We start from the raw sequence: 19,093 nt of genomic DNA on the forward strand, positions 1-19,093 counted from the left end.
CTGCTTTTGAAATCAAAATATATTTAGAGCTGCATAAAATATATAGGAAATTCAGTAGACAAACGAATGCATATATGCAATTCAGAATATTCATTCAGTAAAAATGTCTAAAAAAGTTCATTCTTAAATAACAAAATCTGTAAAGCGTGCGAAGAATTTTATGAGACGCATTAAGTTCTTAAAAGTTTTATTTTTGACGATTTTATTGCAAGACAAAAGTAATGATATGTTCATTATTGAGAAAGCTATATATTATTTACTATTCACACGGTGTTGAAGAAATACGTGTTTAATCATGAAATATAAAATGCGATCGCGAAAACCATTTAATAGACTTATTAATTATATAATTAATTAATAATCTCATATGAATATTTAGAAATTATATTTGCATTTTGTAAGATTTATTTTAACAACTTCACTAGGTCTGATTTCTTTCCTTTCGTTTATCTAGCATGATCTCAACACTTTCCTGACGATGCAAAGTAGATATATGTTTCGGGATGTAAAAGTAAGATATAGTACTCAGTAGCACTTCCCTTGAAGTGTAGCAACGGTTTCACGAATTAAGATTCTAGTAAAATCAAGAAAAGTCAGTTATTTTCAGTGCCTTTCATATATATCCCATTTCAGTTCCTTCTAATAAAGAATTAGTTTATGTAAACCTTATGTATAGGTTAATTCGTGACGTAACTAAGGTAACCTTTCATATATCTATGCCGTTAAAGGCTAAATAATCTTACAGAGATTTACAAAGCGCACTTTATATATCGTTTAATTCGTTATTCTACCAATCTGAAGATAAAAATATGATATTTAGTTATTTATATTTCTGTCATTAGTGACTGGCTTAGCGAAATTCTAACAGTAATATACAGGTCCTTACTAAGATTTTAAATTTTGAAATGTAGAGTTACTCCACAACCTTACAAATATAACAAAAACTGTCTTTGAAATTATAGGGCGTTATAACTTCATGCTTTCTTTTATCTAGATTAAACAAACGTGCAGTAGCGTTAGTGGCTGCACTGTATATCTTTTAACACTTTCGATAACGTTTTAAAGTCACGTTAATGAGATATTTCACCCACTTTTTTAACTGTCTGAAATTGAACTAAAAAGTGAAAAACTAAGAGTAAACCGTGAAATAAAATTTTAAATCATTAACCAAATACTTTAGAATTGTAACTAATGTATGCAGAAAGTATTCTCACATTTACAAATATCCTTCACAGAAGAAAAAGCAACGTTTAAAATGCAAATTTTACTGCAATCAGGGAAACAGCTTGAGGTAAATAATGGTTTTATCAATTCAGGAAATTTGTGATGTTTTACGTTTCATTTAGTGAGGAAACCAAGGAAGAAGTAAAGCGTCGGGATCATTCAGAAACATCAAATCTCACGAAAATCTTCATTGATTATGAAAAGAGTATAAAATTTTCCAAGTTTTCATCAAGTGATAAAAAGTTATAAATCTAACAACATTTATAAGAAGAAAATGTTCTTTTCTGCTACGAGTTAGAACGAGAAGCTAAACTAAGATTTTAAGAAATAGATTATTATTTCTATCTGAAAACGATTTAATGTTTCATCCTTCCATCGGAAACTATTCTGAGCAATAATCCATTTTGTAGGCCCTGGGGGTTTCTAAAAGCATAAAAGCGACATATTGACGGAATGCATATAAAAAATAATCGCTCATAGCCTTTCACATAAGAAGAAAATCACGAAGAGTATCAAGGCTTCCGGGGATTAGGGACGATATTCCGTTATTTATGGCTCTCTGAGGGATTGCGGAGTAAGGCACAACAGATAGCTAAGAGTATTTTAAGCAGCGTCATACATTTTCACCATCAGAGTTAACATGTTCAGCATTTTCTATTCAACCCTGCTAATATATTTTCAACACAGGCATTCAAATCCAAAAATGGCTCCTGTTTATATAAATTACGAAATTTTTCCTTTTATTCTTTAGTTTGAAACCACGAGATGTACCTTTCAATCAAATACTAAAGAAACTGAAGTTAAAACAATAGAGTTTACAATGATTCTTCTTTTATTTCAAGTGAAGCTCTGATTTTGTAGCAGAATATGTCTTACAGCATGAAATATTCCCGTAAGAGTTTGTTTTTTCCATGTTATACAGATTTAATTTCCTTCTTGACTTGCAAGTTTTTTTAAGATAATTAAAGCTGAGAAATGGAATACCTAAAACTAATTTTTTTCATATTGTTTAATTATTTATTTGAAATTAGATATTTATGTTTCATATGAACCCCCTATTGCATTTTATACAGATGTTGCGTAAGCCTTAAATTTGCAGAAATGCATGAAACATTTTTAAAATGTAAATATTTTAATAGGTATGAAATAGCTATATATTCTAATAATTTGTATTTGTTATAACCTTAAATATACTGTTAATTTCCAGTATATTTTAAAGTTTTTCTAAGTATGAAATAAAACAGGAATGAAATGCTAATGAAACAGAAACATATTTTATTTAATTTCGAAATATACTTGATTTTAGAGTCACATTATTAATGCTAAATACTTACCATGTTAAAGTCTTAAAATACTTATTTTATAAAATAAAGATTAAAAAATATGAAGGCAACTTCCAGTACCGAACAACTGTGGACTAAATGAAATATAACACAGCTATTGCTAATAAAATTTTCATTATAAACTGTTATTAAGTAATATGTACTACCTTCGTGTATAATAGAAATGTACCAAATATAAAATGCAGATTTTATTCAGAAATGTAAAATAAAATTTGGTTTCTACGCAGATATATTTATGTTACTACATGCAAATGAGATGAACATATTTCCTTTCACGTTACTTATTTTTTATTTATTTATTAGATAAAATTTCGTATATTTACTTTTAAAAACTGTTACTTTATTTTAGGGTGAATGTAACAGCAACGTAGAAAATAATAAGACACAATGGTTTTAGCCTATGAATTTTGCTTTTGAAAATATAATTATGCATTAAATGCAAATTCATTTAAGACGATAAATTGCTTTTCTGATCATTTTGATGATATCGGCGAAGGCAGTTGAAGGAGAGCCGTAATAACATATTCTTTAATCTGAAGCAAAGAGGTAAATGCACACAATATACAATGTAAAGTGCCTGACTGTATAAAAAAGAAATTAATTAAAAAAGTGTATTGAGATGGTTAGTGAAATTAATCTGTTGTTATTAATAGTAAAAAAGTAATCCCAAGGGAGTAACACACACAGGCATATATTTATAAATTGGACAGATTATCATACCGGAAAAGCACAATAAAAGTATATTGTAATGAAAAAAAACTATTTTAACGTATTAAAATTACTGGTCAAGTAAAGATGCATTATAGGAAAAAAAATATATATTATCTTTTAATGCCTCACAATATTTTTTTTTACTATTTCTGTTTTGTACAAGCAGGTAAACTCCTCCTTTTGCTTTGGTTCAAGCGACGTAGATCACACTTTTTTGCAACGAGTAGGAAAAACGAGTTTGTTTCTTCCTGTTCTACGCGTATATCATTCACACAACCAAAGTTAAATTCATTAATAGTTGTCAATACTGACATTTTTAGCCCTTTTTTAGAAATAAACACTTTTTTTGAGCAAATATATAAATTATTACATCACTAAATATCTGGTGAAATACATTTTTTTTACATTTTCTCCAAAATTTAAACGGCAAAGTTTACGTCGTTTACACATTTGAAATGCTTGTAACTTCTTTAAAATTTAGAATATTTGAACTCGGTGTTTTGCATACGATGCAGTTTTGTATATGGAGTATTATGGTAGTAAAAAAAAAAACAAATTCAATATTTTGGTTGATTTTTAGCCGTTTTAAAGTTCACTGTCCCCTTAACCATTTTCCTACCTGGGTAACTTTGCCAAATAAGTTCTTATAACTGACTGAAGGTTAGCTATCAGCTTTAAACAAATAAAAACTTAAAAATGTATAGTATTTGCATGGGAAAATATTACTTTTGTGCAGGACGCATTTTTATTTGAATTTATTTCTTCGTGTAACTGAAGCAAATTAATAGTTCCTATGCACCTTAATGCTTCAGATTTACTCACCTGATTAATAAATATCGTGTTAACCCTAGTTATTTGGCCTAATTTTAGAAATAATTTCTGTTTCATAGTTAACTTCTGAATAGTTTTAAAATCCATAACTATTGTAGAAGCAAGCTAACTTTAATGTATAATAATATATTATTATTTTTAGTGGATAGCTATTAATACTTTTTGCATACTGTTTAAAAAATACAGAAAATAAATTTATAGTTCAAGTATAAGGCCACGTTAATTAGAATGAACAAAGGAGTTAGTTTACATTAGCTTCCATTTGCGTTTTTCCCATTTGAGTATAAAGCAATTAAATACGAGACGACGCAATGAAGATAACTTCATGACAGTGGGAATGGTTCCCCTGAGACTTTCTCAGCAGCATTCATTTAGAATTCTTTGGTAGCGCAATTTAATTAATCGTAGAAATGTTAAAGTTTAAAGCACTTTTTATGAAGTGTAAAAGGAATATATTTTGAGAGGAATAATTAAAGTAAGCTTGGCATAATATTATGGAATAATAATCTAAATTTAATATGTTCATGTCAGAGAAAATTATTAACTTGAAACAGTTTTTACTTTTTTACTGTAGTTCTAGTTTCAGATTTTTAGAGCTTTATGCAAGACATGTTAAAGCAAGACAGCACCTAATTGGAATGCATGTAAAATCCAAAACGGTGGCAGTTAGCAAATTCGGTCTTAATTTAGGTCTACCACAGACATCATTTAAATCCTTCTCACCTTCTTTAATTATTATAAAAAAGACACATAGAAAAGCTTTTTTCAGTGTGGGCGAAATGAGGAAGAAAACGAATAGAAATGAAACGCTATTCGTTGTTTTATCATTCTGGTTATCATTTACCCTGCTAAAAATGTCCCGTCTGATTAATGAAAATCATTGCACGTGAATACGCTTAAAGCTAACAGTCGAAAAATCTGATAGATCTATATCGGTACCTGAAGGCCAAATCTCAGTACAAACAGTGGCCAATATACACTAAAACTGTAAGAGTAGTAATAGGACATATCTCCGTAGAAACCATTAAACGAAACATTATAATACAAGTAGGCTAAATCCCCGTGAAAAACGGAAGTGAGTAGAACTATAATGGAACCTATGACTAAAATCCCATTAAAACAAGTAAAGAAGAAATTAAGAGACTTGTTCGGCAGGACGTCAGCCTCCACCCCCACCAAAAAAACAAGAAATTGAAAGTTATTTGTAAGAAAAACATTTTATATAATTTTTTCATATTTTTAACTTTGAAGACCTTTTATAGTTTTGACGTGTAACTATTTGTCTTTCGTTTCATGATGGCTTAGATAACAAGTTTCGAACTGAACGTAATTGACCTTTTAAGAACGAAAATCTAAGGAGGGTAACTGACGAAATGCAAAGCAATTTTTCCACAGTTCAGTAAGTAAAAGTCAGTTTTCGGATTCTGTAGATGTACCTAAAATTAGGGCGCCTACTGCAAATGCTTGTAAGCGTGAATCTGACATAACCAAAAAAATTCACATATCTACCAAACGGGTTCCATTAGAACTTATTGTGACTCCACAAAAACAAGACAGAAGATATTCTAGTCAAGCGTAAAATTTGCTGATAACTGAATATGTGAAAGGGTATTAAGGAATCGGGGTTAAAGTGCTGTAAAAGAATAAAACTCTTCATTGTGATGGACATGAGGTAGCATGCGAACGAAATTGTGAGTCTCTGATGCAACGTTACGAAAGATACTCTAAGTGGAGATAAAACTGACTGTTTATCGGATGAAGCGAATTTTAATCTTCATGCATATTTAAAAAGCAAAACCATCGTATTTATCATGTTAAAATTCAGAGAATGATCATCTGGTGGAAATTGATAAGCAATGGCCATTGATCATTAAGTATGATGAGGTCTTTGGCATGGCGAAATAGAGTTGCGGTTTATAGAAGGTGACGTGTCTGTGCAAAAAATACCTGCCAAGACACAGAAGAAAGAAGAGCAGTAAACTAAGTTTCCTATAAGGGTGAAATGTACAGTCGAATGCTTGACGACATAAACAGAGAAATGGGCGCGTGAACAGGACGGAGCAAAGGCCCATACAGTCAGGGAAACTAATATATGGCTTAAAGCCACGTTACTGAACCTACTAATGTCAAAACGTTTAGATCTTAAAGTAATGAATTTTAAAATTTGTCGTAGACTATTACACTAGGTTCAAACACAGATGAGAGAAATTGAACACATTGACTTCTTTGAAACTGTGTGTACAGAACCTTGGTAAAATATTTTCCTTGAAATATCCGGAATACCACAGTATGCTGATTACATCGCTTAGTTGTTGTGCGCCCTGGAAAAACAATTTGAATATTTGAAATGAATATGGCAAAGGATAACAAAGGTACAGTTATAATATTAAATGAGCTAAAAATTTTCTGATATTTTGAAAGTCACCTTATAGTAGTGAAGCTAATTCTCTACAAAAGCCAAGACATATATAGTTAATGCAGTTGAAACTCGCAAAACTATACTGTGTAAAGCAGAGCAATTTGGAATAATTCTGAATAAAAATTAGTTCAAATGTAAATTATAAATGCGTGATACCTAGAAACTTACAGGCTTATGCTATTTTCTCTGAAAGTGAGTACACATGTATTATAAAATATTTGTGTAAATCCATAAATAGAATTCCTTTTTTAAATACTTCAAAGGAAGTTATAAAAATAATTATCAAAGTTATGTTGATTTACATAATATCAGCAAATAATATACATATTGCACTGTATCGCTTTGTATATATCCGTATAAAATGCTGTATTTCATTGTTCTCTAAATATTTTAGCGTTGGGACGCACTTACATATTTGCAACTTAGTATGATTCGTTTATACAAAGTAACGCTGTATAGTGGAAAAGAAAGGAAGAAAAATCATGAAAAATATTTACAAAGAAATGGTAAAAATTAAATACAGTTGCTACCACTTTCCTAAAACAATCATCTATAAAAGTTACCAGTGATAAACAAGCACATTGTATTGAGAGTGACATCTCTAGGGTAACTATCTACTGTTGATGATTAAGAACAAAATTAAGAAATTCAAATTATTAAAATTATTAAATAAACCATATAGTATTTTATAACCAAGGAAACTTTTTAAATTTCCCACTATATAGAAAAAATTGTCGCTCTATTAGGAATTATTTATGTCTTTTATTATGTTTTATCTGAGAATGATTCTGTATCTCAATCTAATCTTCTGATGTATAAATTTCCACAAAATGCTTATAGTAAATTCATGCAGATGAAGCTATAACATGCAAATGTTTATACAATATCATATCGATTTGTCAATGTTGGAAAGCTTAATTCTTAACTACTGTAAATTAATAATATAAAAATGTCCGTCTAAGTGAAATGCATTTTTATAATCATTCAAATACCAGTAATTAAAAGAGCTGTGAAAAAACTGACTTCTCAGGAATAAATCGCTTTGAAAATGTAAAAATAAATTAATGTCATTAAAAATACTAATATTTATCCTATAATTGCATCAGAGAATTAAATTATATATAATGCAGCATTTGAATATACGCATAGACGAATAAAGCGGTATTTATCTGTATAAATAAATTTTTCCATAATTCCTAATTTAAAATTAGCCTCCAATATATATTTATCTGTTCGATGTTATATGCATTTATAATGCACTAAAATCCAATTTTTTTTTAAATCGTGTAGTTTATTTTTGCATAAAAATTCAATTAACTGAATATAGGAGGATATAATCGCATTCGTTTATGAGCACGCCTATCTGGTATGTAATAACTGATATATGTAGATAGATCGATTTAAAAATTAAAATTGTAACAGATATTCCTGCGGTACATGGGTTTCCAGTTAACCTAAGAAAATAATCTTAAAATAATACTTGAACTGTATTAGAAAGTAACGCTAAATTATTATCAATGTCCCATATAAAATTTATAATTTCATAAACTTAGGCATTAATTAGCTTGTAGAAACATTTCATTACCTTTACAAAATTAGAACGGACATGAAAATTACTTCATTCATATCAACTAACAACGCAGTGACACTTCGCTAAAATGACCACTCATAGCTTTAGACAAAATCCGCCTCTTGCGGATGTCGTCGCCTTACAGAATGTGCTATGATCGTTGACTTAGTAGCTTTCTAACATATGAACAAAGGATAAATGTGTACCCCTATACGAGATAAATGTTGACTAAATACGCTGATCTTTAAATAATGTTTAATTATTTTAACTTATAATACCGTAACTGTTATAGTAATTTGTAACAGTACTTTTTTTCTCCAGTAAAATAATGCCTATGATGAAGTAAGTCATAAATGGAGAAAATTAAGAAATATGCGTCTAAGTCTTTGAAAAATTTAAACCTTTTCGTTAAATAAGTACTGTACTTAACAAGAGTAAACTGAATAGTACTCTTGGCTTGTCAATTTAACACTTTTCAACACAACGTTTACAGCTGTCAATTGGCGTAGAAACGAGCCTTAAGACATTTTTCGTAACAACGCCTCGAAAAATGCATTTACGTTTGTCACCTTGATACATTTAAGGAGGAATTGGCTTTATTATTTTCCTGTTCGCCAAAAGCGCACAACATCCGCCTAAAGCGCATTGCCAAAAGTAGTATGGGTGGCCATCATCTACCAAAAGCAAAATAACAATAAAGCTTTACGTGACTTATCCTTCTTAAAGTGTAAAACGCCTGTTGTCGTAGTGACCACCTGCAGTTAGACATACTGGAGGCTGTTTGTTCTGGTTAGACAGGTAGTATAAGTAATACTATAATCAATATAAAACTATTTTACTAATTTTCGAGGGTTTTTTTTTAATTTGTTTGTTTTCAAAGAAGTAATATAATCAATAATTTTCGAAAATGAATTTTTAGATCCAAAGAAATTATATCTCTACAAGCAACAGTCATGTTTGGCAATTATTCTTGATCAACTGAAGATTCCAAACGAAACATTTATCACCAGATCCTGCAGTAAACTGACAATATTTAGAACTATCCTCAACCAATCTTAACTCAAAGATGATTTACTAAGCTCTATTCATTATTTAGATATAATTTTTAAAAGAACTATATTGTAACTGCTTTTAATGCCTAGAATTATTTTTTTATCCAGTGGCGGGCACTTGCTTCTTCAGCGTTGGCCACTTCTGAGAGCAAAAGTGGTGGATGAATAGGCACATAATAGGCGGCCACCGTTGACCCCTGTGAAGGAATTGACAGTAACAACCATGCCTCATCCGGAATTTGCACCCAGGCTCTTTGATACCGTAGTAGGCTCCCATAACTGCTATTCCGTCTGGACAGCATGTCTAGAATTATTGAGTTGCATAATTCATTAAACTGCATGCTTTTGAAGGAATTTCTAAATCATTGAAATTGCCTAACATTTCATTATATCAGCTGAGGAAGTTATTATTATGACTACTGAAATTATGAAAATCAAAATTATGACTACTGTAACAATTTTCTCCTTTTTTCCTCCTGAAATCTAGAGCTCGGAGTATATACTACTTGAAAGTCATTTATAAATTATTTTATTGACATTATAAATTAAATCATTTTAAAGTATTTTTATTCTATTTAATCCTAATGTACATTAGTTAAATTTTTATTTTCATTATTGAAAGCGAAATTTTCTAGCAATTCTCAGGAAGTTCTTTCCTGTGAATTCCAAATCAGGATGAATATCATCGTCTTCCATTTCAACGTTAGCATTGTTAAAGCCCGTAACTGTAAAAAGCCTCTTAACTAATACCATTTTAAGTATCGGCTATTCGTCCGTACTCGTCTAAATTGACAACTTTCACTTTAAAAGTAGCAGAAACTACTTTTTTTTCAAATATCTTTCATAATTTAAGAGAAATAAAGAACTCTATTTCACAGGAAAACGACAGCGCAGTTGAGAAGAAAAATTCCTTTGTAATGCTTTGGAAAAGTCTATTATAAATAAGACCCAAGTAAAATTCACTACACTCTTTCCAAAGCGCCAAATAACAAACATGCGCGGAAGTTAGGAGAACTGAGAAAGTGAAACTACAGAGCTTAAAATGACCTTTCATTTTACAAATATTCCCATTTCTGTTTTGGCCCACCAGCGGCCGAGCGGTAAAGTCGCTGAACACTGGTAGTTCGGTCCGAGGTTCGAATCCCGCGAACGGGCTGGCTGCATGGGCGTTTTCGTGGTTTTCCCCATGTGTAACGTGTATACGAGCCAATTTCCCTTAAAAAGTCCTCCACGAAGGCATCCCTCCTCTTAGGCAGATAGCCCTCGAGGCTTTGCAATAATCACATACACACACACCCATTTCTGTTTTTTGAACTGGTAGGGATTCGGTACTCATCATCAGCACGATCGGTGTATGTAAGTCAAACGATCAATTATTTGCAAGTTCAGCTGCATATTGCTTGATTTATAAGGTTATTGAAAATGCGTTTTAAAACTGGTTTTCCAATTTCGCTGAAAAATTGCACCTTATCGCTTACACACAGATCAGCCTTAATATGGTGTTTACATATTTTAAGTTTCGTGCTGTTTCTTTTAAATTCCATGCATTAATGTTTCGCCATTTAGTACTATTAGCTGTAAGGTAATCGTTTAACTTTTCATTCATGCATTTTCAGTTTGAACTGAATTATAAACACTTATTATCTTTCTGACTTCTATTATAAAAATAATCGAAAAAGTTGCTATTTTACCGTATGATTCTTAATAATATAATTTATTAACTTTTGTTTCCAGTATCTGTTAATATTATGCTGAAATGTTTATTTTAAAAACTAAACTTTTCATTTATCCAAAATATTATAGATCATTTGCAGATAAAAAGTAATTCCAGTAAAATGGGCGATTTTATGTGTAGTTACTGTTTCGACTGCAAGGTTTTATTTATTTTTCCTGCTTTCTTATTATGTTTATTTGCACGCAGATGACACACACAAAATAAAATTTATTTGATTAAAACTGTTGTTATTTATAACACATAATTGTGATTTCCTATTTAATTGCATGTATTTAATTAATCAATACATTTCGTACAATTTCTTGTCTGCGTTTGCACGTGATGACCATTTCGTGTCCATATGACTTTTTAATTTTGGTTTTAATAGGGACGTTAGTGCTTACCATAGACTCGTCGAACTACAGAAAAAGTAAAAATTCTCTATGAATTAAAATAATAAAAGTTACCATCCTCATGTTTGTAAAAGCAACAATTTTTATGTCAAATTAAGGCAATAAGCCGCATAAAAAACTATTTGACAAGGTCATTTCTTTGGCAAATAATAACTTGTATATTTGAATCACATTTACTTCTTCATCATATCCTTAAGCTCGAATTTTACACAGCAACAGGTTTGAAAATGAATGCGTAGTTTAGTCACATGCTCACTTTATTCATTCAACTACCTGCATTTTTCTAAAAGTGCTTTATGTTTAAAATTTCCTCTTAATCGACTAATTTATTATTTACTGTGTTGAAACTAAACTGATCAGATGTAAACTGAAAAGCTCTAAATTGAATGAGGAGATGACTAAAATAGAAAAAATACGAAAGGCTGGGTTTATTTTGTACCTAGACCATAACACCTATCAAGAGCGTAATGCTTCTAAAATAAAGAACCATAAATTATTATTTTGAGGCTTTTAATATTTTAAAAAGTGCTTCCGTATGTGTTTCAAAGCTGAAAATTATCAATAATATTTTCAGTTAAAAATTCATTTCTAATTTTTAATTTCTAATTTCTAATTTTTAATTTTATTATCTTCCACAAAACCTTATCACTTTCAGATTTGTTCTTAAATTATCTACCATGAGAGTTTTTCTCTCTCTCACACACACACACACATATAATTTATACATATAATAAATAAAAATTAATTTTTCTTATTTCTATTTTATTCTCACAAGATTAACACCTGCAGTATTATACAAATTTCAACTAAAATTACATTAAATATTCATAACGGAAGTTTCAAAATAAATTTAAGGAAATATCTTTAGAAATTTAAGTCATCAAACTTGGATCGGACAGGAACAATCGTTCGGGACACCAGGACTTAATCATATGGTAGTACAGGCATTGTCCCGTGATATCTTTGATCCAGTGAAACATCTTACAGGGGCTCCGTGCTCAATTTCCAAATCATTTTAATACAGTTTATTTACGAGAAGGAACAGAATTCATGCAGTTACTATTTTATTTTCAGGCAATCTTTGTCTTACACTAACGTAAAAACGTTTTCGTAACAATTATTGCTCGGAAGTATCTTGTCCTTGTTCTGAAAGGTATTTGGCAATACTGTTGATTTTGCCGTGAAAATGTGGGTTATTTGTGATATAACTTCAAAACTCGAGTTTATTTATAGCTCATGAAGAAAACTTTAAAGACGCTTAAAAACGTTGTCTTAATGAAACAATGCAAAATATTTAATATAACAGTGAGGCTTATTAACAACAAAATTTGAAGAATTACTATTTTTATATGCAATTTTGAGGATCTAAATTTGCACCTAGTATTATCAATTAACTAAAGGCAAAACAAAAGTTTAAAAAAAATTCTCTTTTCCATTATGTTTAACACATTTCATTACTAATCATAATCTAAATATTTCGGTCAGGCTAGTGTCATTAAAAAATACATTTCTTGTTCTCTCAAATAAATTAGCAAATTTTATGAAACAGAAATATATCAGTCAAATTCATAATCAATATTCTTTTCACAAATCCACATCACACTTTAGCCAGTCGAAAAATTCGAAACTGAATCGAGTGGAAAGAATTTTTTTAATTTCAAGTAAAATTCACTTATTTCAGGTATACTCAAGTTGATTAATACGTAGTTAGCAAATCGTAAATCATTTGCATGAACTGCGAGAAAACTGGAAAAAAGGCTTTAAATGTTCTGATGTGAAATTAACTATTCAAACTTACAGGCTAAATAAAATAGGAAAGACTGATTTATTCTGACTGCTATAAATTTTCTATTCACACTAACCTTTTGAGACTTTAATTACTGTATAAGGTATTTCTCCCACCTTCTTGGCGTGCCTTCGTGGTGTAGTGGTTCTGCACGGTATTTCAGAGGTCCGCGGTTCGATTCCCAGCGACAGCGTTGCTAAGTTTTCATCTCGCAGGCTTTCCCAATTAACCTAATGTCTGTATAGTGGCGCCCGAACTAAAAGGGTGTTGAATGAGTATTCTCCACACCCAGGATTTGGCGATTGGGTCCCTAAAAACCACTTTCGCTCTTCAAAAGGGGGAGTATATAAAGTATTTCTCCCGCCTTTCTAGCGTGCCTTCGTGGTGTAGTGGTTCTGTACGCTTGGCCGGTATTGCAGAGGTCCGTAATTCGATTCCCAGCGAAGTCGGTTGCTAATTTTTCATCTCTTCGGCCTCCAAAAAAAAATCCTAATGCCTCTACAACTGAAATTGGGTACATTATTCCCTGAAGTAAGTTTCACTTTCAGTAAATATAAAGGCAATTAAAACACCAAAAATTTGCTCTCAGATTACAGCATACACATGGCTGTGTTGATGGAAGTTGGCCAGAAGATTACATTAGAGGTCACATATTTTTGTAGATGCTGAGTGTCTGATCCCTCTGCCTATAATGATATAGCACCAACTTATAGAAAACTGAAACCAACTTACAGCCAAATTAATATATATGTATAATAACAGACATATACATATGTCTGTTATTATTACACATAAAGTTTTAGTTATATATGAAAATTTTTATTTTGAAATATGTTAAAATTACCGTAAATTTGAAATTAATATTTGAGGGATTTCTTTTCTTGCAGTTTTATGGTATTAATTGTAAAATTTTTATTTTCTGTGGTTGGTTAATGCTTCTGTATGGTAACACATATTATAATAAATGTAAATGAAGGAAAATGCATAAATAAAAATAAAAAGTAAGTGAATAAAATATTGCTGAAAAAAATATTCTGACAAATTATGACATATAAATATAACATAGAAGGTTATAATTATGACGTATAAGGTTATAATTATTTTCAAATTTAATTTTTCATAACTTGCAAGAGAATTATGTAAATTTTATGATACTGTGACATGCTTTCAGAGTCATTTTTTCCACGTAAGTAATAAAGTTGCTTTTAGTACATTTTGTTACACATTGCAAATAAGAAAACTAAACCATTTATTATACGTAAATAAAAATTGTTGTTTTGTATGAAAAATCTAAAAGACAATAAACAAAAAGGAATTATCATTATATGTTTTATTATATTTATCGGTTTCTATAATACACTATAACACTTCTATTACACTGAATTTCAATAACCTAAATCCCGTAGTAACAAGCAAAACAAAAGGTATAAAAACGATCAACAAGAAACAAAAAATAGTACCAATGTGTTTTACATTACTGTTACTCGTCACGGTTTTCTTAATACAAGTACAGCTTTGCTAATGTCAGTAAAAAAACTGTGTAAACCATACAAAGCACCAATTTCATTGTATCTGTATGTCAGGCTTCTCTTGACATCACCACGAAAAGCAATAAAATTTAATATAAATCTCTTAAAATCAGCAGATAGATTTGTTGAAATCAATTTTGGTTGTAGATCGATTTTCATTTTGATATCAGTAGAATTTTATTGATATTGATAACAAAAACCAGTACAGATCAGTATAAACCTGTATAGATCAATTTAAACCAGTAAACCTTTTACTGATGTCAGTAAATATTTTTTCTAGGTTCTACATTAATTTTGGCAGGTTAGTAAAGCAATATTTTGTATTTTATATAATGTAAAATTAAAGTCATTTAAGTTACGTGATTAGCGTACGTTACATGAAACGAAAATTTATCTTTTGACTGTTCAATCATATTTCATCAATAACCTGTCTTTCTTACAGTAATATACGTTCAAGAAAAAAGAAAACTAATTCAAAATTCTTACCTCCTATACGACACATGCTGTAAAGTACTCATAGATTATTATTAAATCTTTAGTATAAAGTTTTATCTTACATTACCTCGTTTCGTGTTTATTCGTCCGTGTACAGTTTTCCAAGTTCAGGTGTGCATAAGCAAACTTTTTAAAGTACTAAGACATCTTAGTAAAAACCATTTCACTTCCATGGGCAACAAACACACATTTTGTCAAGATTTTCTTTAGTTTCCATATAACCAAATGATTTAAAATATAAAATATTTATATTACACTTTCCTAACTAAAGCTACATATTGAAGATCTGGGTGTTGAACACAAAAAGACTGCAATATTTTGAGGCATTTGGCTCTTCACGTCTTAGCATGATATAATCAAATTATTCAGCATAAGCTAGCATGCCCATCGTTAAATGACGTATTAATGTCATGCTGTGCTAAAGTTGTTATTAGAGCATACTTCGTTCTATTAGTGGTTGGGATAATCAAAGAGACGTATACGAAGGAGGTTCATGGGGTTCTCAGATGCCAACCCCTGAAGGCGGGAGCTGGAAAGTAATAATGCATATGAGGAAGTAATGATGCGAGTTTTGGGGAGGGGGAGGATTTAATCATCTCTTGGCTGGCCCCAGTGGAATAGACGCAGCGAAAATTGTGTACAGAATAGCTGCTAACTTAGGCCTTGGCACTTCCCATTCATCATTTCTTGCTCCTGCATCCTAACTGATGGCGGGGGAATCTTCATTTTGCCACCTCAATTACTGACGTTGTTTGTTAGAAAAGTGAGAGTTGCTGTTATTACTGCTTTGCTGTGGTACATTGTACAATTCAAGATATTTTTGGCTTTCAGGCTGACGTAAATGAATGGAAAATTTCGGAAGATTTACTGTTGCATTGCAGTAAATAATCGAATTAAAAGGGAAGGATTAATGGCTTTCCCTAGAGTTTTCGCCGTCAATAAAATAATCCATACTGCTGGCAAGAATCAATATCAAATGTGTGCAAAGCTATACTTTTCAACATCTCTTTTAAACTGTTGGTGTACACTAAAAATGCTTAACTACAGATATTCAACATGGGAACTAACTAATATTGATATATTGAGTATTGTGTCTTTTATGGGAAATAAGACCAAATTAATCTTCAAAAACCGATATTTCAGTTTTAATTTTAGAAATAAAAGGAATATTGCTGATTCCAAAAATATATAGCATCAAAGCCTATAAAATTCAGATAAATGATTTAAATTAAGCCTAATGTATCCCCTTTTTAAGAGACAATATTCAAAACGAGTCTTTTAAGCAGCTTCTAACTGAGACTTGAGGTTTAAATTATTGTTCTTCCAAATATTGCGTTCTGTTTGCGTTAGATGCTATTATGATCATCATTTCTTTTTAAAACTTACGTTAGGTAGCAACAAAATAATTTTTAAAAATCTAAATTCGAAGGAGCGTTTCTTTTAGAATATACTTGGACAGATCTAGCCTTCTAGATATATGTTCTTTGATGAAACATCATAGAAAACGGGAGCGGGTGTATGGTTATATATTCTAAAAATGTTATTTTTTTTTTTACCTGAAGCGTCAGAAATTTCAAACATTAGTATAGATGAAGAGTAATAGATATAAGAGGCTTCTAAAATGTGACAAATTCCTTTCTTCAAAGTTGAAACACTGATTTATGAAATCTCCTAGGAAACAAGAGTCTTTAAAAGGAAAAGTAAAAGGAAACATGAAGGTTCCGAGTAATCTTAAAAAATGATAATGGTGCAATAACGTTAAACAAATTTCTAAAATGTAGTTAACAGAGTGATTTTTTCCGGGGGGGGGGAAGGTTCGTTTCGAGTTTTTCTCAAAACCACTGTTGGGAATCAAATATTAAATGGTTACTATTAGATAGGTATTAAATCAAATGCCTGCCATTTCATTAATTCATTTACTACTGTGACAGTTATGAAATGAATACTGTATGCAGTTTTAGCGTGTAATAGGTGCAATTATCTATTAAAAACATAAATGAAATCCTCCTTCAAACTCAAGAGTAGTTTAAAAATAAATTTACCTAATTCGCTTTCAATGTTTAAGATTTCAGAGTTGAATGTTCAAGAAAGAATCGATCAAATAATTTTACAAAACGAAACATTATCGCTGTTTCGTGGTAAAAATGATGACTTTATTTTGAAAGAGGTCTATCTTTCCAAAAGAGATTCTATTTTGAGTACAGGAAATAAAAAATACCTTGTTTTAATCAGAGATGCATTCAAAGGGGTCTTTTAATTCAGCAGTAAATGAGAGAATTATAGGCAATTTAAGACAAGTTCAAAGTAAAATTAATTTTCCCTGCTGTCAGCGATAGAACATTCAAATCTATTGTATATCTTATTTTCTCACCTATTTTCCTAAAAATGTTTTCTGTTTCATGTGCACAAATATAGGCGCTAATTTTTTAGAAAGTGTAAAATTATTATATTTACAAATAAAATAAATGTAATAATTTTACAGCGATTTGTATGCGTACGTGTTTGTAGTAGATTGAATGCACCAAAAACGATGGTAGCTTGATAAAGTTTACTTTATCCAAAAAAACACATCACAGTTCTGGTATTTTCACACAAAAATACTTGTACAGCTCTTCAGATTAACACAGAGTACAATCTGTAGTTATACTTCAAACTACTAAAAATGTTTAAACCAACGCAATGCAAAGCTTATCTAAAGAGCGATGCTAGCACGGAAATATCTCAGTACTCAGTACTCACGCTGAACAACTAACAAGTGAGAAACCGATGCTTTCTCCTGTGTTATATAGTTTTATACCGGCCGCCGAGAAATTTATAGTATTACTCAAAGGTACTGGAAGGCATATGAGAGCCGGATACGGTTAAAGTTGCACAGAGGATAAATTACAGTTATTCCATTACAATATTCTTACCAAATTTAACAACAAAAATTAGCCGCCAAAATCTTTGTCAGCTTGAAAATATCTCGCCATATTAGAGAATGGCTATTCAACTCAATGTTAAATAGTAGACTTGCCCCTGTATTCTTATTTTTCGGCACAGCATTATCTCTTTAAAGTTTCGTGTTACGTTATACCGAGAAACACAACTATTTCACATAGAAATTCACTAAAATTATCCGTAGATGTACAATTTTCGTAACAGTATTAAGAATACAGAAATCACAAATTTTAATTTTTAACTTCTGTGAGGTAAAAGACTGATTTGATAGCGCGGGTGTGAAGTATTGTATATATAAGAGTCATATCGCAACACATTTTCCAAACTGAATGAGTTTCAGACTCGCTATGTGGTATACATGTTTGGATGTAAAATAGTAAAAGTTGAAAGAGTTAACATACTTAACCACAACAAAGAACTCTACAGCATTTTATACAAAGGTATTTAAAAATAGCAAAGAATTTTATAGCCTTCTATCCAAACGAGAATGACTTCTAAGGGCATTCTAAGAACAAATTTATAGTACTGGTGTTAAATGTAGTGAAGGTCATGAAATCCCATGCAGCCAAAATGATAGTTTGCTGGGAATAGAACCCATGACGAAATAGCAATTACGGTCCACTGCGTTATCCACGCGGCCGCTGGTGGGAATCAAATGTTAAATGAGTGTATTATTAGATATGTATTAAAATCAATTGCCTGCCATTTCATTAATTCGTCTACTACTGTGACAGTTATAAAATGAATACTGTATACAGTGTTAGTGTGCAATAGATAGAATTATCTATTAAAAACATAAATGAAATCCTCCTTTAAACTCAAGAGTTAGTTTAAAAAGAAATTCACCTAATTCTTTTTAAATGTTTAAGATTTCAGATTTGGAAATTCAAGAAAGAATCGATCGAATAATTTTACGAAACGAAATGTTGTCGCTGCTTCATGGGGAAAGCGACAACTTCGTTTTGAAAGAGGTCTATCTTTTCAAAAGATTTTCCATTTGAGTACAGGAAATGAAAAAGACCTAGTTTTAATCAGAGATGCATGCAAAAGAGTCTTTTAGTTGAGC

The sequence above is a fragment of the Stegodyphus dumicola genome, chromosome X1, assembly GCF_044657685.1.
Source record: "Stegodyphus dumicola isolate Sdum_Otavi_A_Nest chromosome X1, ASM4465768v1".
Taxonomy (NCBI): Eukaryota; Metazoa; Arthropoda; class Arachnida; order Araneae; family Eresidae; genus Stegodyphus; species Stegodyphus dumicola.